Below are 22,837 nucleotides of genomic sequence, written 5' to 3' on the forward strand. Positions count from 1 at the left end.
TATTCACCCTCCTGGAGGGTCACTAGAGATGGCCATCTGGTGACGGCAGGTCTGACTCACAGCAGGCTGGCTTCCTGGGTTGTTTATTGTAGATAAGGGGCCGGTTTCCCAGGCAGGCTGCTGCAGGTTGTGGGTCAAAGTTCTATTTTTATATATGTTGTGGCTGTTGTCCATTTGTAGCTTCGGTTTCTCTCTGTGTATGAAAGACATCAGAGTCTGAAAGTGACTGAGCTGATTCATGAGACTGACATTTAGTATTTCTTAAGAGAGTACTCCTAAAGAAAATCGCAAAATATTGTTTGAACTAAGTGGACATGTTCCCAGAAACTGCCTGGAGAAGGGTGACAGCTGGAAGTATTTAAAGACTTCCCTTTAATCCACTGCCCGGAAAGCTGAATTGGGTTACCCATGAAGTTCTCCGCCCAGCCCCTTGCTCAGAGCAGGTGGACGGGGGAGGGGAAACAGCTGACAGGAATTGATATCCCCAAGGGTCTCATTACCTAATTTTTATATCCAGAATCACAGAATTGGAAGGGGCTCAAAAAGTCACTTGTCTAGCCCTTGCCCTGCAAGAGCATTAGTAAATTGTTTTTGAAAAAGTTCAGCTGTGACTAGGACACAGTAATCTTCCTTGGTAGCCGATTGTGGGGTTCAAGATTCCAGAAGAGTCGAGTGGAATGCAGCCATGAAAAAAGGAGAGAAGAAGCCGTGCCTGGTGGAACTAGCAGCTTCACCCGAGATGACAGGGCTGAGTGCACACAGGGCTGTCTGGAGCCATCACTACCTGCCCAACAGGCTGGTGTAGTCGGTGCTGAGGGCAGCTAGTGGCCTCTTGACAGCAGACGTGTCCACTTTGCTGACTTGGCAAGCATCACAGTTGCATGTATTCAGAAACCTCTTGGCTAAAAGATTTCATGGCTATCTTCTGAGTCTTCACTTTCTTGGAAGCAGGCATTTCCACTTGCTTTCTAAATAAACTCAAAAAAAGTCTTAGACTTACATAAAATTGCAAGTTAGGGTACATACAACAAAACATGTTTCTTGAACTGTTTAGATACCGCATCACCCCCAAATATTTCAGTATGTATTTTTTTGCAAACAGTGGCTTCCTCCTAACCAACTATACAATATCTACCAAAGTCAAGAAAACAACATGGGTGCATTATACATTATGTAATGATACATCCCATGAGATTACCACTATCTAATCTTTAGATCCCTGTAGCATTAACCCTTACCCCCAAATTTAGCAAGATGATGGATAAAAATTAATAGAATCAAATACATAGCTTTTTTGTAATAGCCAACTCTAAGATGTGATAAAAAATATTCTTCGTGTTATAGCAAAAACTGTCCTCAAAAAGGAAATAACCCTAACACACCCAACAGAAAATATGCAAAAGATGTCTGGTTTCAGGAAAATATAAGCAAGTTAGGTATTTCCCCTTAACCACCCAGAAATGGCCCCAGATGAATGCAAAGCTGAAAGGAAAACAAGAAACAGAAACGCAGAGTCTGTTGCATAAACATGAAGACAGTTGCCACCCTGACCCTTCAAGTAGGAGGGAGTGTGCTGCCGAAAGCAGGGAAGGTCGCCTGGAGTATAGGGAGTTCGAGCGTGTGGCTAAAAAATAAAGAGGGACATTGCAGAATAATTTCAATCATACCATTAAGTTTATTTGTTAAAAAAAAAAACCCACACAGAATGACACGATATAGTTTAACCACAATTTAAGTGTTTTCTGTGGGAACACATGCGTGTGAATCAAGCATGAAAGATCTGAAGAGACCGTGTCAAGTCGATGAGAGCAGGGATGGGAGGTGTGGGTGTCCAGGGGAATGCTGGTTTTGTCTAGGATGCTTCAGTGTGTCTTGGAATTGCTTTAAAATGCACTTGTATTGCTTATATAATTAAAATTTGATGAAAAAGCTAACTTAAAATGTTACTGGATTCTTTCTTCTGTTGTCAAACAAAAGAGATTGGACCAGGCCAAATTCTTTTCCTCTTCCATGTCTCCAACTGACTTCAACTTGCAGAAATGTCATTAAAGATGGTCTGAAGATATTAGATAACTCTGAGAGAGAGAGAGAGAGAGAAAATAACCCTCTTGTTATTGGGATATCATGACTCCAGCCACATCCACGTACAAAACAATCCATGGCTCAGATAACGGCAAGACACAGGCTAGATGCCAAGGAACTTTGATAAAAGCAGAAGAACATGGTAGGCTCATTTGGGCTTTCCTCACAGCATGGCAGCTGGGTTCCCAGTGAGCCAGGTCGGAACACATGATGCTCTCACAGCATCATCTAGTCTTGGGGCCCCACAACATCCACTCAGCCACTCTGTCGGTCAAGACTGTCACTAAGTCTGCTCAGAATCCAGTTGTGTAACCTGCTGGCTTGATTAAAGAAGTGTCAAGGTCACATAGGTTGAGGGAAAAAAAGCGTGTGCTATGAGAGACATTGTTGTGATCATGTTTGGAAATTGTAGCCTGGGACCAAGCTACTTGCAAAAGGCATTTGAAACACTTGCAGACACCTGTGCTTCCCAGGAAACAGGAGACACTGGATCGTCTGCTGGGAAATGAGTCACGAAACACGGGCCTTTCAACACACATTCAGCAGTTTGCTAGCTTGGTAGACAGGATCACCTAGGATGGTGTTTGTCCAATTATCTATCATCTATCTAACTATCTATCTATCTATCTATCTATCTATCTATCTATCTATCTACCTATTTATCTGAGAGAACACAGGTGGTGGGGAGGGGATGGGGGAGGAGCAGAGGGAGAGGGAGCGAGAGAATCTTGAGCAGGCTTCGTATCCAGCGCGGAGCCCAACACGGGGCTCGATCCCAGGACCCTGAGATCATGACCTGAGCCAAAACCAAGAGTCGGATGCCTGACCAACTGAGCCACCCAAGTGCTCCTAGATATCTTTTATGTTAGTAATAAGGGTCTCCCAGCTACTTTTAATATTTTAACATTAAATTAAGTTTAAAAATTAATATTAATATTTCAATATCGTACATTGATTGGATGTAAATGTAAGTGAAGTGTAACTAAAAGTTTCTTTCTTTTCCTTCCTTCCTTCCTTCCTTCCTTCCTTCCTTCCTTTCTTTCTTTCTTTCTTTCTTTCTTTCTTTCTTTCTTTCTTTCTTTCTTTCTTTCTTTCTTTTACTTTGGGCTGTAATGTGAGCTAACTTACCTCAGTACTATGCTTCTCAGTCCCTGAAACAGGCCTGGAAAGAAGGGACAATTGCTGGTCATTATCTATGGAGTTTGGCTGCCAATTGCTTGTGAATGAAGATGCAGATCCGTTTCCGTTTCCATTTCTAAAAGAAATTTGGTGCCATTAACTGAAATAGGAAGTCATAAAAAAGAGCTGTTTGTGACGTGTTACATACCCATTGTGACTCAGTCTCATTCCCAGTAACCCCTTTCTCCCCTGCTTTGCAGTGACGGGGCTGGAGGTCTGAACCACATCCGCAGATGTGTCGACATCCTGTTGGAGTCTCCCAACCAGGGAGGGGCTGGAAGGCAGGAGGAGGGGAGAGGGGCTTGCTTCTGGTTTCTTCCAGGACCCCCTCAGGTGAACAGGTGCGGCTCCAGCATCCTTCTGCTGTCCCAGCCCCGACGGCATGTCAAACGCCCCTTCATGCTACCAGGCTGCTGGGGCACCACCTCCCTCCCCTGGATCCCCTGGTCCTAGGCGTGGCAGTTGCTTCTTGCAATTACTAATCTTACCTTCTCCTTATTCACCTTTCCATCCTCCATCACCTGCGTAACCAGTTCCCTGAACTGAAACTTGGTGCGGTTTCCTCTTGCCTGACTGGACGCATCGACCGGGCTAACAGGCTGTCCGTTAGAATTTAAGTTCTGCGGGGTTCAAGGCTTTTCTGTTTTGCTCATTCTCTTCTGGAGAGAAGCACCACGGGAAGTACTTGTCCGTGTTCATGTGATGAGCCAGTCTGGACAGACAGGCCCAGGAAGGAAGCAGAAATTACAGTGATTGAGCTTGGGAAAGACCTGAGGTCTAGGAATATAGATCTAAGAGCTGTCTGCACAATCGTGAGCCATCAGCCTAGGAAGGAAAGCGAGGAATGTGCTTTGGGAAGAGTCGAACATGAGCCAGACTGTTTTATTTGCCTGGAGAGAGATGAAACTCAAAACGGAAAAAAACAAAATAAAAGAAGTCATCAGTTATAGTTCAGTAGATTCTCCCCCCTCGATTTTACAAAATGTGTAGAAAAGTTGTGAGGTCGTAAGGATAGCATGGTGGCGTTTCTGCAGTTGGGACCGTCCTGAGCCGTTCATCTTGCTGTGGCCCCAAGAGGTCAGAGCAGTCGAGAAATGCTGCAGAAAGTACCAGCCCGTGTCCTTTAGAATCTGGATTTGGTGTCTTGAAGAGTAAAGAAAAGACCACATTCCAAAGCCCGCGTCAGATGTGGTTACTGCACCTGTTGCTGAATCCTACAGCTCGTGATGATCTGTGAAGGCAACGCGCTCTGAGCGCACAGAGGCCTCCGGGCCAGACACACTCAGGGGGACGACGGCTGGTTCCCGCTGCGCTCTCCTCCCCCCGGGTCAGGGGGTCAGGGTCGCTTCCCGCCCCCCCCCCCCCCCCCCCCGCGCACTGCTGCCTCTGTTTGTCCAGCTGCTTCTCTCCGGGGCCCTTCATTTTCTTTGACGAGTGCTTCTCAACACCACTCTGCCGGCTCCTTCCTCGCGCTGCCCTCGCAACAGATGGCTTTCCCATTCCGGGCCCCACAAGGCGTTTCTCTGGGTGAGAGTCTGGCGAGGGTCCTAGCGTGTTTGGAGCCCCCTTGGGCTCCGAGGTGTTGAGCCCGCACAGCGCGATGCAGTCTGTGTGCCTGTGTCCCGCATTTCCCTGATGGCACCGTCGTCCCCACCACCAGCGTGTCGCGGCCGTCCCCTGGCGCGCAAGCCCAGTGCAGGTGGGGCACCAGGCTCGGCTGTGTTCAGCTGTTGGCACGGCCACTCTGTGCTGCCCCCACACCTCCCCTACTCTTTCCAGGACAAACCTCCCTGTGTTCTCGGTCAAGGGCTCCGTGGGCGCGTCCCCTTTGTGAAATCGAGTTGTGCTGGTGTGATTGGGAATGGTCCGCTGGCCCTGTGTACAGAGAAGCCCTATATCCAGCCAGACAGGTGGAGGCCTTCTTCCGTGTCTGGCTCCCAGGCCGCAGGGTTGACCAAGATTTCTCTCGCTTGGCAGATGCCGGGAGGACAGTGGAGGGCTGGGGTGCGTGGTCGGTCACATAATGGGACCTATGGGCACGGTCGTTAGCACAGGACGTAAGCTCTTCCCGTCGTTGCGGGATGGAAAATGAGCTGATCCCACACCCCCGAGGACAGCTTTCAGAACGCAACCCTAGCCTCAAAGGATTTCTAAAGCCCCCTCAATCAATACCGCTGTGAACATTGAGGTCCTTTTTTGCAGATGCAGCTCCTAAATCCTTTGCTCCTTGTCCCCCTCCCTTCCCCCCACACAAATGGCAACTATGGTCAAAAGGCAAAGTCCTGCTCATGAATAAAGCAACCGCTTTTGGCATCTGAAAAGTAACAGAAATCAGAACTCCACAATGAATCATTGAACAGACCAAATGAATTTAAATCAATCATCTTGACAGTAGGCTTAATTTTCGAAGAGGGTTTAATTTTACAACTCTTGATTGCTCAGTTTTTTAAATTCTGTGTGTCAGTTTTAACCCTGGAGTGAGCACACAATGCTCTGGGCTTCCTCCCCAGACGGGCATCGTGTGCTTCGGGAAGGGCCTGCAGGGAATCCTCCCGGGCTCGGTGCGTCCTCCCTCAGACTCCTGTGCTGCCTCCCAGGCCGGGGCCCGCTGTGTGCCGCCTGCCCGGGGAGTGTCTGAGCGCCTGTGTGTCCCCACCAGGCCTCCGCACCAGGCGTGGCTTGCTCAGAATTGGCTACATTGTGCCGAAGTCGTAATTTTCTTGCAATGAAGACTCACTTCTCAAATACTGGCTCCATGAAGGGAATGACCAGGTAGGTAGCAACTCCGAGTATAACTGCGGTTGCCACCCTGATTCTTTCTCGCGCTCTTAAAATAGATTTGTTTGCCATTAGCAGTTCTTTCTCTGATGTGCGTCTCTCTGCCGCATGACGAAGCCCTCAGTGATGACACTTCATCACCTGCCCAGAAATCCCAGCGGCAGAAATCCCAGCTCCTCCACTGGGCTCACATGCCGCAGGCCCAGCTGTCCCCTGATCCTGGTCTGCACTAGTGACCTCGAAACCCACCCGGCCGAGACACCCTGTCACATGTCATGCTTATTTTAGAACCTCGGCTCCCCTTACAGGGTCCTGCCCTGTCAGATGCCCTCGCTGTGGTCAGAGGTGTGGAAGAGCACCCATGGCCCAAGCACCTAGATTTCCCTGCAGTTCTTACTTTACACCAAAACCAGTGCGGGGCCAAGTGCTTTGCTTGAGGGGATTAACCCCCAGCAGGCCTGACTGGGGCCTGGCTCCACATGGCGGCCTCAGTCCAAGGGGCAACAGAGTGCATGGCTGGAGAGCGCCAAGGGTCAAGGGTAGCTGCCTTTTGCCCCCCACCTCCAGCCAGGCTCTTCCCCAGCTGGGGACCCCCACTCAGGCTTTTCCCCCCACCTCCACCCCAGCTGGGGACCCCCACTCAGCCTTGCCTCCCCCAATCCCCGAAGGGACTTGGGAGAGGGCTCCTGGCCGGTTCTCCGGCTGTGGCCACAAACAGAGGATGCCTGGGGCCGCCAGAAGCCAGATGAGGCAGGAAGGGTCCTTCCCCAGAGGCTTCGGAGGGCGGGAGGCCCTGTCAACACTTTGATTTCAGACTTTTGGCCCCCGGAACTGCGAGGGGGTACATTTCGGCTGTGTTAAGTCCCCCAGCGTGGCAGACAGAACCAGAGCCAGAGACGATGACCTCCAGAACCTACAGGCTTGCTGACCTCTTCCAGCTGATGGGGACGCATGTGCACATCACGGGGCCCTCGGCCCACCCCGGCTCCCCTCAGAAAGGGTGGCTCTGCGGAGGGTTCCGGGCTGGCTGGCAACACGGGGCTCCTGTGCCAGGGTCCTCATTAACCAATCTGTGAGGGTTCTGTGCTCACAGGACAATGTCCAGCATCGGGGACATGAAACTGCCTTCCCTGTGAATAGTGAGTCACACTAGAGTCACAAGTTTTGTGGAAGTTATGATCTCTGAGTCCAAAATATTCAAAAGTTTATAAATGCACTCTTGGAGTTGATTTGGGGTTTTTTCCACTGTAAGAATCTAGATCCAGTACTATGTCATTAGGAAACTAGAGGTGGTTTATTCTGGAAGGGAAGAGAAAAAAAACTCAGGCAGAACAACTTTTTTTCCGGGAAATGTTTCCAAATCCCCCCCTTGCCCTGAGCAGGTGGGAAGCCAGACGCCCCCTGAAGTGGGCAGGAAGGGAAGGGGCTCTGCTGTAAGGGAGGTGCCTAGGGTAGAGAGATGAGCCAATTGGCAGGGGACAGTCCACTGTCCAGAAATGAGTTTCATGATGTTTTAAAATGATTTAACCCCCGGAGCTTTGTTTACGTCAGGGGCATTTTTATTTGATTGAAATGTTAGTGAAAGGTTCCACATGTGTTTACATGTGGTTACAAAATCAGTTGTGTGGGCGTTTGCTCCATTCCTCTCATTAATAAGCTTGCCTTCGTTTACCCCTCTGTCCGCCCCACTCCCTCTCAAGAACGGAACCTGGAGTGTCCCTCTCTCCTGGAGTAGCCTCTCTCCTGGAGTAGCCTCTCTCCTGGAGTAGCCTCTCTCCTGGAGTAGCCTCTCTCCTGGAGTAGCCTCTCCTGTGGATTAGCCCTCCCCTGGATTATTCTCTCTGTGCCTCCAGCTCCTAGCACAGTGCTGACAGAATAGGAGGTATACAGAAAACACCTGTTAAGTTGAACTGAACAAACATCAAAAAATCTAAACATAACTTATGACTTTTTAAAAACTATGTAATCAAATGTGAGGAACTGATTGGGGAACATGAAAGGATCAGGATGAAAATGATTAAAGACGCTAAATTGTTCTATGGGGACATGAAAAAGTAGACTCCGTAAAGGACAAGATAGATTTAAGAAAGAATTTATTGCATAAATTACATTTAAAAGCAAACAACAGACTGGAAGGGTAAGGACCAATTAAAAGATGGACAGATTATACATAAAAAGATATACAGAAAATAAATACCCAGTAAGCCTACTGAGAAAAGGTTTATTCTTACAAACAATCAAATTCATGAAATGAAAACATTTTATCTCTCCCAATGAAATTGGTAATATCAGGTAATTACTCACGCTTATTATTTGCAAGGGTGGGGTTTACACACCAGTGGGTGTATGCATCAACATACCCTTTTTGGAGAACAATTTGGCAATGCTGTAATGAAGTCTTTGATCATAATTTCTATTTCTAGGACCTTATTCTAAGGAGTTATCAATAGTGTTTACATAGATTTATCTAGTATTATTTTAACATGATTATTTAAATTAGTAAAAATTAGGAATGACCGGTATCTCCAACCATAAAAGATTTTTAAACTAAATGATGGTACATCCAGAAGATGGAACACTGCTACCAATTTTAGAAAATCTATATTTTAATCACTCCACAAATATATATATTAATATGGGAACATAGTCATAATAATCATTAAATAATAAAAGGCAGACTATACATCTGTGTAGGATGTGTAGCAGGATCCTATTTTTTATATTAAAAAACTCTGTACATCTAAGCCCAGGCCAAGACTCACAGTCTGTATCTTAAACACTAAAAACGATTCATGTTTGAGTAGATGGGGTTATGAATGCATACAGTTGGGATTTTCCATATTTTTTTAACTTATAAACAGATCACAACTATAATTAGAAACTCAAGCTGTGTCAGTTCAATGGTAAATGAATTGCTAGTTAATGATGCTGGGAATGCTCTCCCGCTGATGAGCCCACACTCCCTCCCAAGCCGGGATGGGAAGTGCGGTGGTCAAACACCACCGTGCCCTCTTCTACATGGACAGCAGCGTGGCTCTCCAACACCTTCCCCGTGGACAGCAGCGTGGCTCTCCAACACCTTCCCCGTGGACGACAGCGTGGCTCTCTAACACCTTTCCAGCGTTCCTGAAGCTCTCTGCGGAAGGTGGGCAATTAACAGGTGATTTTGAGCTTTGCCATTTTTTTTTAAAGATTTTATTTATTTTGACACAGAGAGAGACACAGTGACAGAGGGAACACAAGCAGGGGGCGTGGGAGAGGGAGAAGCAGGCTTCCCGCGGAGCAGGGAGCCCAATGCGGGGCTCGATCCCAGGACCCTGGGATCATGACCTGAGCCGAAGGCAGACGCCCAACGACTGAGCCACCCAGGCGCCCCGAGCTTTGCCATTTTGAATAGTTCTGAACAAGGACGCTTTTCTTTGCATAAGTTATGCAGATGAGTCGTTTGCTTCAAAGTCTAACATGATTATCTCTCCACTACTTAACCTCTCCAGAAGAGAGTCTCTCCACCATTTTTGCCAGATCATTTTCTGTCGCGGGGAGTCCTGGGCACTGCGGGGTGTTGTGCGGCACCCCTGGCTTCTCCCCGCTGGATGCTGCTAGCACCCCAAGACTAGTTTGACAGCCAAGGATGTCTCCAGATGTTGCCCCAGCTTGAGACCACGGCTCTAGAAGAAGCACCACTGCTGCAAGTAAAGAAGCAGAAGTATCCATTTCTTCACCTGATTTGCATTCCATTTTCAAAATTTTATAATATTTCTATCCACACACATATATGCAGCACATGAAATGTCACATACTTAGCACTGGATGGAGAGGTCCATAATCTCCCTGACTGTGGATTAGTAAGATATAAATTCCAGCCTACAATGACAAAATGAGGTTACGATTCTTTACTTAAGGTATTCAGGATGCAAGATTTTTCTGGCAAAATTTTTCTTGCAAATTTAAGAACTCAAGAACATCCTATGGCCAGCGTTTTTATAAAGCTCAAACATCTATTCTCGGTTTTAACTTGAAATGCAGCTGAAACGGTGTTCCTTCTCTTGATGTAACAAGAGTGATCAAAGGCAGCACAGGGGAGAGGTGGAACAGACAAGGCCTTGCTCCGCGTCGGCCGAGGTCTCCCGGGTGCACGGCGCGAGTGGACGGACACAGGAGCCCTCGAGAGATGTCAGGGTACCGCCCCTGTTCAGTGAAGCCCTTCTCTTTTTAATTTCTTCTCCACCCAATAAACTTCATCGTGTGAACATGTACATAGAGTGTTTTACGAAAGCAAACTGCCCACGCTCAAAGACTTGCTCTGAGCTTACTTTCCACCTGGAAATGTGCTCCGTTACAGCGTTCTCATTTCTTCTGGCTCCCATTTTATTGTTGTTGTCACTGTCAGGCGGGTCCCCACCTGGACCGCACCCCCGCGGGGACGGCCGGGCTCCTCCCCGAGCTGCCTTCCAAGGCTCCTCCTTGCAGCTCATGGACAGGCCAGCAGGCTCGAGGGCTTTCGGTTTGATATGGTCCACCTGGCTCCAAAGCAGATGGCGTTTCCAGGGTTCTCTGCGACCTGGGGAGGTCAGGGCGTGTTTCTTGCCAGCGCCTAGTAGTGTTTATCTTGGTGTGATTGGAAATGGAAGAGAAATCGAGGGCAGCCCCTGTTACCCGGCGTGACGCCGGAGAACACTGCAGCCAGATAGAATTTTCTGCAGGCCTATCTGCTCCTGGAATTCCTTAGGGACACTTTGCGAGGAAAACTACAACTTATTAGCTAGTATTGACGGCACTGGTAAGTGATGAATCATATTCACACTCGTACCTCGACATCTCCAGAGAGGAAACAAGCATATAAAAGAACCAACAACTTGGAGGGCAGATTCCTGACCTCAGCTGGGAGTGGGGTGTGTTCACATCACACTGGTTGGTGTGGCTCAGACATCTGGATGGGGGTCTTGGGTGAAGGGTCAGCAGGAGCTCTTTGTACTGTGTGTGCAACTTTTCTATAATTGAAATTGCTTCAAAATCAAAGTTAAAATAGTCTTGGAACAAAGTGAAGACTCGGCGTGTGGCGGGGTCGTGCAGGAGAGACGGCGGAGCGCTGGCCTGGCACCCCTGGGCTCACGTCTTGCTCCACCGCTTGTAGCTGCGTGTGCCTTTGGGCCAGTTCCTGAGCCCCTGGGAGACCCCCTCTTATCCCCCATCTGTAAAGTAGGGATCACATTAGCACTTCCCATATGGGGTTTATAACTCACGTGATAACTCATGTCACAGCTTCGCTCAGCAGTTAATGCACAAAACACTCAATAGGCAGTGACCGTAATGGACAGGACTGGTGTCCTAGGGTGCCCATAGCACAGGGCCACACGCTGGGTGGCCTACGACGACACAAATGTATTGCCTCACCGTCTGGAGGTCCGAAGCCCAAGGTCAGGGTTCTGGTCAGGTTGCTTCCGTCCGCGGCCTCCCTCCCAGCCTCTGGTGCTGCCGGCCTCCCTCCGCGTTCCTTGGCTTCTGCTGCGCCACGCCGTCCCTGCCTTCACCTTCACGCAGTGTTCTCCCCGTGCGGTACCCATGTCCAATGTCCCTGTTTTCTAACCCCAGCGGGTTGGGCCCAGCCTGATCTAGTACGCCCTCATCTTAACTAGTTACATCTGCACCGCCGCTGTTTCCAAATAAGCTCATGTTGCCAGGTCCCGGGGATCGGGACTTCAGTTTACGGGTTGGGGGACACAATTCAGTCACGACAACAGTGTGACTAACGAGCAGCCCCCAAGAGAAACCCCATCCTGCTCTGCAGGTCGGTGACTCCAAGCTGTTCTTGGACTGACGACACTTGGTCATTCTTTGTTTGATTTCATAACATTTCACAAAGCACTCAAACAGGGCGGTTTGACCTTTCAACACTAATTAAAATTATTTGTATTTCAGAGCATTTGCTACCCATACTCCAGGTACCCAGGGATAGGAAACACTCCAGCTCACCATAAAGTCCCACGACGTGTCACTGGCCTCGAAATAGGTTTGTATCCCTCAATGAGAAGGCAAATGTGAATATTATGGTCAAATGGGTTCCTTTGGGCTCTCTCGTTGGAGAGGTTTGCTTCTGTCTCATTTAGAGCAAGAATAAACTCTAGGTGGGGTCTGAAGAGCGAGGGTAGCCGCTAGGATTCTGTGATCTGGAGGGTGCCGTGCTCCTGGTGCACAGGGCTCTGGGCAGCAGCATCCCCGTGCAGAGAAACCAGAGGCCTGGGTTCTCCAGGGGTGATCGAGTGTCTGGTTTGGCCAAGAGCTGGGAGCATTGCCTGGCCTGAAGCACAGCCTCCTGGACCCACACCTGCCTGTTTGCACACCCTCCACGGTGGATACAGAGCCAGCCTCCAAATGAGAAGGTGCAGGGGAGACTGACTCCCCAGATGCATTTACCTGAAGGGGGAGGTCTAAGCCGGTGGTTCTCAGCCCCGCCTGGAAGCCTGTGTGCGCAGGTATGTGTGCGCGAGCACTTATGCATTCCTACGACCTTTTAATTCAAGGTCACCAACAAAGACCCTTCCCTACCTATTTCTCTTCAGTAGCCTGTTGACAATCCCTGACATTTTTGCCCAAAGTAATTTCTTCTCTGGGTTAAACTCTCCCTATATTTCTGGAAAGCATTGCTCAGCTACTTACCTCATCAGGCACTTACTGAGGTCTTGTTAATGCAAAGCAGTTTGTGGACATTGGGTGTGATAGAGTTGATTGAATCACAGGCCCGGCTTTTAATTAATGTATAATCTCCTAAAGGAAGTTACTTGAAAGACTGTGAATACAGAGAAGAATTACAGTAAATTGCAAAGAAGAGGTAGGAGCCCTGTGTAACGAAAGTTTAATCCTCAGATATCTACACATTAACTAGATTTCTACTTTAATTCCTTTGTAGTCAGAGAACATACTCTTGTAAGAGTTAAATCTTTTGAAATTCATTGAGAATTGCTTTATGTCCCAGCATGTGGTCTATCTTGGAGAACATTCCATGTGTACTTTAAATAAATGTGTATTTTGCAGTTATTGAGTGTAGGGTTCTATACCAATTAGATCAAGGTGGCTAATAGTGTCATTCAGATCTTCCGTGTCCTCGCCGATTAGTGGCCTAATTGGTCCACCAATTACCGAGAGAGGGATGTTAAAATCTACAAGTACAAAAGTGAATTTGTCTACTTCTCTTAATTCCGTCAATGTGTGTTTCATGTATTCGGAACTAACGCTGTCACACGTTTTGCACCCCTGGTCGGGGGTGTACTGGGACTCAGGGTGGGAGAGGTGAGAATGGCAGAGGGTGAGTGTAGAGGTGCACATCTGCTCATCAAATCACATACTTAACTGTGGTATGTGTATGCAAATTATACACTAGTAAAACTAACCAAATATGTATACGTCTGAAGAATACAAGCCTGGTGTTTATCGCATTTGGGAACTAAAACGAACCAACAGCTATAATACTTTTAGCTAATGTCATTAAGGAAGTGAAAAAGTTTTTAGTATGACTGAGTTAGTCAAATAAATAAATAGACAATTAAATCTTACAGGACGTACATGAGACACCCCCCCACCCCCCCACCCCCCGCCAACCCAGTCCAGAGCATGCTCTCTACTCTCCATCCTAGCGTCTCCATTTCCTGGGCACCCAATTCATACCTCATCTCCTTTCCTACTTCTCCACGTCCAATCAACAGCTTAGTTCTGGAAACGTTGTTCCCTGAAAGGCCATGCAGGGCACTGCTGACTCTCTACAACCCCTCTTGGCTTCCGATCTAAACTTGGCTCAAGTCCCCATGGGACCTGAAGAGACCACGTGACCAAGAGGAGCTATGCCATTCTTGGGAAGAACTGTGTGGTTTTCCCCATATTTATGGACAGAAATCCAGGACTATGTGTGGGGTGGCTATTAAGGGTGTGGGACAATGGTGGAAGGAACATAACACTGGATCAGGTTCAATTTGTGGCTTTGTGGCTATGGCCCACTAAGTGGAGATTGTGTGTGTTTTAGTTTGAGAGGTCAGCAAGGGCTTGTATGATTGGTTGGCTAAGATGTGGACCGTTCAAACAGTGGCCCACACTTAATGAAATCAAAATGCCAGAACAGGCTTGGTGTGCTCCAAGGGTATCTAATGGCTTAGGGACACTGGAGTGTTAGGGTGGATTTATCATGTAAGACTTGCTCACCCTGCCAGGGTCCAGAGGGCTCCCCTTTCACCATGACTGGCAGAAATTAATCTGTGGGGGGGTGCCCAGTCAACTGGAGAGCCCTGTGATCATTCTTCTCTGAAGGCCAGACCTCATAGTGGGAAATAAAATGCAGTGGGAGAAATTGGATTCTGGGAGGCAAGGGACAGGTGGGGGTGCTCCCCTACCAAAGGCAGGGTGGGTGTGGTCACCAGAATGCATAGCAGAGTCAATCAAAGCAGAAATCAGAATAGTCTGGCATGGAGAGACCCATGGTGCTGGCTAATCACAGCATTCCCAGAGGTGAAACAGATGGAAAGCTGACTAACCCCCTCCTTGATCTGTATGAGCAGAATAGTTCTAGATTGAGTGACCAGTTCCAGATCAAGTGAACAGTTCTAGATTGAGTGACCAGTTCTACATTGAGTGAACAGATGGGAAGCCAACTAAATCCCTCCTTGATCTGTATGAGCAGAACAGCTCTAGATCGAGTGAACAGCTCTAGATCGAGTGAACAGTTCTAGATCAAGTGATTAGATCATGTGAACAGTTCTAGATCAAGTGAACAAAAAGTCTAACTTGAATCATAAAAACAGAGTCATGGTCCCTCGATCACTTCCCGGACTTGAGCCGGTCCACAGACTCCCTTGAGTGAAGGAACACTGGATCCCTTCCTGGTATATGCTGAGAATGTATACTGTTACCCTTTCTCCTGGCCCTCTCCCAGGGCCACTGTGTGCTGGGGAAAAGAAATAGTCAGATGTATTGGGGTCTCCTGGCTCTGAACTGACACTGGTTCCAGGAGATCCCAGACCTCACTGCAGCCAGCCATCAGCGAAGGGCTCATGAAGGTCGGTGGTCAGTGGTGTTTCAGCTCAGCTCCCTCTCATAGTGGGTCCAGTGGTGTCCCCAGCCCTGTCGTGTGGCTCTGGCCCTGGTCCCAGCTATATAACTGCCACAAGGCCAGCCACCGTGGAGCCTGCAGCTGGGTGTTCCTTGCACACCACCAGGCACACCACCAGGCACACGCCAGGGGTAGAAGGTAGTCCTGGGGGCTGCAACGTTTGAGAGGAGGGTAAGCATAGGGACCTGCTGCTGCTGAGTGTGGCTTGCAGCCGGAAGTTCAGCTCTGAGCATTTGTCCTGGCTTTGGTTCCACCTTGTCTTGCTAATCTTGGTGCCAGCCACTGAGGCCACATGCTGTGGGTGCTCTCAGCGCTTCTGTGGCCCAGGCTGTGGCGAGGCCACTCTGTCCTCAGTGCCCCAGCTGTCACGGCTTTGGCTCAATACCCTTTGTTCATGTTTTAGGATTCGTCACCAAGTTCCAATCCGCCCTTGGTTAAGTCAGGTCATTGTAGAACATTTGGTGATCTTCCTCTGCTATTTGTTGAGAAAGATTGTGAGGCTGTGACCTCACTTGGACTCCACGTTCCCTGTTTACTGGCTCCCCCTGTCTTCGCGTGGGGCACCACCTCATATTCTCGGTCCCAACTCTGTGACAGTGACTCACCCCATCCTGAACTCCTCCTGTGCTGGCACAGGACTGAGAGTGAGTCATGTTCTCAAGCACCATCTCCTCGCCTTGAAAGGAATAAACTAGTTCTACCTGAAAGGCGGCAAGTTTAATAGTTTATTTAATATTTCTTGTTCCATAAAATGGAAGCCATCGCATTTTATCTCTTTCCTTATCCTAGGCACACTTTCCCCATCATCTGGGAATGGTTATGTAAGTTTGTCAGAAATCCAACGTGCAGTTAATATTTGGGGGTCAGATATCCAAGATGCTCTCAATCTTGTGTCAAAACCCCCATAGAGCATAGGATCAACTCTTGTATTACGATAAATTGAGAACTGGAGAAGTAGTAACTTGTCCAAGATGACATAAAACGGGATGTAAGACCATTAATTTTTGAAGTACTCAGTTTACACAGGAAATAAAGACAGACACAGTGTGAGTAAAGCGAGCTCTGCGTGGGCACAGGGTGCGCGGGTCTCATCCATCAGGACACTCCCAGTTCTTGGTGCAGTGCCTGCCACATAATAGGTGCTTAAGAAAAATTTGTGGGAGTGTTCTTAATAAACAGACAAGAGAGAAACAGCTCAGTCACTGCCTTGGTTGCTTTTGCTCATGGAAGTGTTGACTCTAAAATAGAAGATCATATGTTGTCCACAAGAAAATGTCAATTCATTGTCATAACTTGGTTATATAAATAGAAATATGAGGTGAGAAAATGCAAAGTATAGCAAGATGAATCTGGAGCTCTTTGTATATATCTTCTCTACTTTGCTATTTAAGATATGAGCTTCTAAAAAGTCTTTAGCTTTATCTCTTTGCTGGGAATAGAATTTAAACCTCAAAATCCAGATGAAGGAGGGGGAAACTGAGCTCATTTTCCACACAAGATCCCCTAGGGATTGAAGGGGAAGGACAGGGTTCAGGGGCTTGGGGGTGCACATGTGCATGTGTGTGGAGTGGGGTGCGGTGTGTGTGCGCACATGTGTGGAGTGGCGTGTGGAGTGTATGCACATGTGTACGTGAGCATGTGTGGAATGGGGGTGCCCGAGGTGTGTGCATGCATACGTGTGTGTGCTCGTGTATGTGCATGTGTGCACGTGTGTGGAGTGAGGTGCGGCGTGTGTGCACATGTGTCTGCATGTGTACATGAGCATGTGTGGAATGGGGGTGCCGGGGTGTGTGCGTGCATATGTGTGTGTGTGTGCTCGTGTGTGTGCATGCGTGCACGTGTGTGGAGTGGGGTGCAGCGTGTGCGTGCACATGTGTGTGCATGTGTACATGAGCATGTGTGGAATAGGGGTGCCGGGGTGTGTGCATGCATACGTGTGTGTGCTCGTGCGTGTGCATGGGTGCACGTGTGTGGAGTGGGGTAGCCAGGCTACACCGGAGCATGTATGTGTGTGCACATGAGGCTTCATGACGTACAATAGGTGTACATGTGCGTATGTAGTAGGGGCTGGGGATGTGGGCACATGCGTGTACGTGTTGGGGTAGGGGTGCTGGATGTGTGTGTGTGTGTGTGTGGAGAGGCTGAGCTCATGGGGAACAGTAAAGGACGCTGAGGGGGAGGGCCCAGAGCTGGGGCAGGGAGGGGGCAGGACGGGAGTCCCCGCTCTCCAGTTCTAAGCACATGGTTGGCATACCTGCTCGAGGTGGGCTCTGGCACCTGTTTCCAGAACTGGGTGAGAATTTCGTTACTCCCCGGCGCCCTCTGGTGTTTCCCTTTTCTTCCAGACTTGGAGTTCACCCCCCTAGAAAAGGCCTGCCCTCTGGAGGGGCCGACATGCGTGCTGCGGCCGCGCCGGGAGGAGCGTCCTCTATCCAGACCCTGCCTCCTGCAGATGGAAGACACACGGGGGGCAGGGGGCTCACTTTCCACCTCCCGACCTGGAGTCACCACAGGCTGTTCACTAGCTGGTCCTGCTTGACCACATGGGTCACGCACCAGGCCACAGTCTTTGTCCTCTTAAGTAAGGGTGGCCTCAGCCCCCACTGCTCAGTTCTAGAAACACCTGACTCTTCTCCTCAGGGTTTCTACTCCTGTGATGAGCCCCAAGCCAGCCTCCTGGAGAGAACCATGGACAGTCGGCCGCTGCCGGAGAGCCCGGTCCCCAGCGACCATGGCCCTGTCCCTGCCTGCAGGGATGCCCTTAAAGACCAGGCCCTGGTCCTGTCCACTCTGGCCGTGAACAGGTCACCGGAGCTGTCCCTCGGGGTCGGAGGAGTGGGCGCCTTGGTTTCCGTGGCACGGGCTCACAGTGGCCCAACTCCTCCTCACATGTCTGTGTGGTTCCTGTGCACACACACAGGTACACTGATGCACACGCACACACACGTGTACACACTCTCACAGGCACACACACGCACACACACGGAGGCATGTACTCCCACACATGCATGCACACACTCAGAGGCACACACACACACGCACACAATCACACAGGTACACACACATGTGCACACATGCAGGCACGTACTCCCGCACACGCGTGCACACTCACAAGGCACACATGCACACACACAAGCACGCACTCCCACAACGCGTGCACACACTCACACAGGTACACACATGCACACACGCGCACACACTCACACAGGCACACGCAGTGCACGCACGCAGGCATGTACTCCCATACATGCGTGCACACACTCACACAGGTACACACACATGCACACATGCTCACATGCAGGCACGTACTCCCACACACGAGTGAGCACACACGCACACACAAATGCACGCACACACTCACACAGGAACACACATGCACACACACGTGCACACACGCAGGCATGTACTCCCGCACATGCATGCACACACTCACAGAGGTACACACACACATTCATGCACACACTCACAGGTGCACACACAGGCATGCACACACACACAGGCACCAACATCTCCCCTGGGTCGTGCCCCAGGATGAAGGAAAAGCCAGAATGCAGATGTTGGGAGAACATCAAGCCTGCGTCAGGCCCCTTGAGAAGGGGCGGTGCAGGACAGCCCGTCTTTACCCCAGAGCTCCTCCCGTCGGGCCTGCGGCAGTAGAGCTGCATCTTCTTGGGAGCCCCTGCTCTGGACTGAGCATTACTAAGGCAGGAGCGGACCCGAGTAAAGTGGAGCGCAGCCTCAGGCTCTGCTCACACCGCACGCTCCTGGAGAACTCTGCATCGTGCTCCCGCGAGGGACATGGAGGGGTTTGGTCCCTGAGCACCTGGAGGGTTAACTGAGAACGAGGTACAGAGATGCCCTGAAACACAGCTGGGGTGCTGTGGGTGTGCCCACTTACCAGGTGCAGTTATTACAACCTCGTTTTCACGTTTTCTGCTGGACTTGACTGCCCTTTGTACCGCCCAGGAGCAAACACGAGCGTCAGCCTTCAACCGCGGACCGAAGGTCATGGATTCTACCCTGCACTTACCGCTGGTGGCCAACAGGGGGTGCTAACCAACAGCTTTATCCTGTTCTGCCCGGGTGATACCAGCACAACTCAGAAGATCTCAAATTTCAACTTATTTATAAAACATAAACATTTAGTGTACTCCTTGAATCTTAGAGTACTTTTATCACTTTGTTTAATTTCACTTGTTTCCTTTAGCCTCAAAACAAATTTTCCTGAATGTCTACAAATAGACTTTAAAAGATAGCAATATATATTTATTATTTTTAAAAAGATTATTTATTTATTTATTTATTCGACAGAGCGAGACACAGCGAGAGAGGGAACACAAGCAGGGGGAGTGGGAGAGGGAGAAGCAGGCTTTCTGTGGAGCAAGGAGCCCGACGCGGGGCTCGATCCCAGGACCCTGGGATCGTGACCTGAGCCAAAGGCAGACGCTCAACAACTGAGCCACCCAGGCACTCCTATATATATATATATATATTTTTTTTTTTAAGATTTTATTTTTTTATTTATTTGCGAGAGAGTGCACACGAGTAGGGGGAGGGAGAAGGAGGGGAAGGAGAGAGTCCTCAAGCAGACTCCCCACTGAGCATGGAGCCGGCTGGACTCGGGGCTCCATCTCATAACCCGAGATCATGACCTGAGCCCAAACCAAGAGTTGGACGTTTAATGGACGGAGCCCCCCAGGTGCCCCGATAGTGATATATTTTTAAGTCCACTTTTAAATTGGAGAGTAGCCTACGTTCACAAATCATAAATGTGCGGCCAGACGACTTTTTGCAATGGTAACATGTCTGTGGGACAACCATCTGGGGCAAGATCTAGAATATTCCCAGAAGATTCCCTCGTCCCCTTTCCAGAGTAAGTACTCCCTTGACCTGTTTCATCGTAGGTTGGTTTTGCTGTTTTTACAGTTTCTATTATTCAGTTATACGGTGTGTCTGGATTCTCCGGCTGGATACTATGTTCCTGAGATTGTCCGTGTTCTGAGAGGCGCAATACCACATGGGCAGTGTATCACTGCAGTAAAGTGTCCCCCTGTCAGTGTGTAGCACATTCATTCATCCAACTCCTGCCCACAGGCATTTGGGCTGCTCCCGGGCGGATCTGTCACGACTGATGCAGTTTTGAGCATCCTTTATGTGTCTTTTGGTGCACAGGTGTATGCATTTCTGAGGGATGCATATTCAGAAGCAGAATTGCTGGGTCACAGGGTGCACACGTGTTAAACTTTAGGAAATACTGCCAAACAGATTTCCGGAAAGTTGTAGCAATTTACACTCGGCTGGCCAAATAGGAGAGTCTCCATTGCTTTCCATCTTCCCCTTATGTGATTTAATATCATAAACTTATTCCTCAGTTTTCAAGGGTTTTGCCAAACAGTATAACGTTAGCTGGATAGTCAGGGAAGAGGGATGAAGGTCTAAGACCCGTGCACAGCACCAGTGCTCACATATGGATGTAGCATGCAGGCTGTTCTAATGGAAATCTTTAGATGTTTCTCAAGTGAGGGAGTCTCTTTGTGATCGATGAAGGTGCTGTGGGTGGAGTTCTTGATTCTTGCACATATTAGGCCCACAGTACTTTATTATTTTTTAGTATTTTATTTATTTATTTGACAGAGAGAGACAGTGAGAGAGGGAACACAAGCAGGGGGAGCAGGAGGGAGAAGCAGGCTTCCCGCGGAGCAGGGAGCCCGACGCGGGGCTCGATCCCAGGACCCTGGGATCATGACCCGAGCCGAAGGCAGATGCTTAATGACGGAGCCCCCCAGGCGCCCCATGCCCACAGTACTTTAAACTGCTGCAGTGATTGATCTCCAAGCCCTAACTGAGCGTCAGTGTTGGGACCACAGAGATACTCGAACTTCCCACGACAGAAGCAGCTCTTCCTAGAACCAGGGAGGCGCCTCCTCGAAGCTCAGTGACGTTCCCGCCGTGCCTGACTGCCCCAGAGGCGACCTGGCGTTACCAACTGCATCAACTTTTCCATGCTGTTTGAGGATGGAGTCAGAAGATAAGATGAGGGAAGGAGAGAGCGTGGAGGTTCACAGCGTAGAAGTAGGACTGGTTTTGCCTCTTCAGACCTTTGCACAGAGGGTGTGAGCACGGGAGGCTGTGTGTTCTGCTCGAGCCCTGTTCACTCTGTGAGCACCGACGAGTTCGAGATACTTCCAGAGTGACCAGAATCATGAAATTCACTCTCCCCTAATGCACGTTAATTCACTCTTCTTTTCTGGACTTCAGGAGACAAAAGTTTCTTGCAGATACCCCCTTTCTTTGGGAATTCTGGATGTTCTCTGGCTTAGGAAGCACACCAGCCCGGGCTTCTGAATGAACACGGCTGTGTCTGCCTTACCTTTCTGGAACTTGGAACTGGGTGGATAAGCCTAACCGCACTTGTGACTCACCAGGGGCCTGAGGCTGATTTCTAGGCTAAGTCGTGCCCCTCAGATGCTCTCCTCTCATCCCTGCCGTGCCTTGTGCCCACAGCCACGCTTGCAGAATTCCCAGCTCAGGTGTGAGAGGGTGAATTGTGGCCATGGGACAGGGCCGCCGGCTCCGCAGAGACCTAATCTGTTAGGAGCACGGTCTACCGAACGAACGGGCTAGTCATAGAGCACGCTTTTTGGAACCAAAATAGGGGTTTTTCCTATTTTTTAAAAAAGTGGGTTGTAAGGAAGTCTTTATTTATTGTAGTAAAACATAAAACATAAAACTTACCACATTAGCTATTTTAAATGTACATTTCTGTGGCATTCAGCACATTCCTGGTGCCGTGCAGCCCCGCCGTCCATCTCCAGAACTTTCTCATCTCCCCAGACGGAGGCTCTGTCCTCCGATTCATCAGCTCCCCATCCTTCCCTCAGCCCCGGGTGACCTCCATTCTAAGTTCTGTTTCTGTGGATTTGATGACTCCAGTGACCACATACGGGTGGAATCACACAGAATTGGCCCTTTTCTGTCTGACCTACTTCAATCAACATGATGCCTTCAAGGTTCATTCATGTCGTAGCGGGTGTCAGAACTCCCTTCCTTTTTAAGGCTGAACCACATTCCATTGTCTGGATGGGCCACATTTTGTTTATACCGTCGGCTGATGGACACTTGTGGCTCTGACGAATCATGCTGCTATGATAGGGGTGTGCAGGTATCTGTAGGGATTCCTGCTTTCAAGTCTTTGGGGTATGAATTCAGTAGTGGGATTGCTCGGTCCGACGGTCGCTCTGTGTTGAATCCTTTGAGGCACCTCCACACAGCTCCCCTTGATGTGACGGTCTTACTTTCCTCTGCTAAGAATTCTCACCGTGGGGGCGCCTGGGGGAGGGGGCTCAGGCGTTGGGCGTCTGCCTTCGGCTCAGGTCATGGTCCCGGGGTCCTGGGGTCGAGCCCCGCGTCGGGCTCCCTGCTCGGCGGGAAGCCTGCTTCTCCCTCTCTCACGCCCCCTGCTTGTGTTCCCTCTCCCGCTGTGTGTCTCTCCGTCAAATAAACAAAATCTTTTTTTAAAAAAAGAATTCTCACTGTGTTGCCAGGGACTTTTCCTTTGTTTGAAGATTTTTAATATGAATTCAGTTTAATAGATATAAGGCTATTCAGAAGATTTCTTCTCGAATGGGCTTTATGAGTTTCAGTCTTTCAAGTCATTTGTCTGTTTAACCGAAGTTCTTTCTGGCACCTAAGTCCTCTATGGCC

The sequence above is a fragment of the Eumetopias jubatus genome, unplaced genomic scaffold, assembly GCF_037043125.1.
Source record: "Eumetopias jubatus isolate StellerSeaLion01/CBP00866 unplaced genomic scaffold, mEumJub1_p1.0 scaffold_3, whole genome shotgun sequence".
NCBI lineage: Eukaryota > Metazoa > Chordata > Mammalia > Carnivora > Otariidae > Eumetopias > Eumetopias jubatus.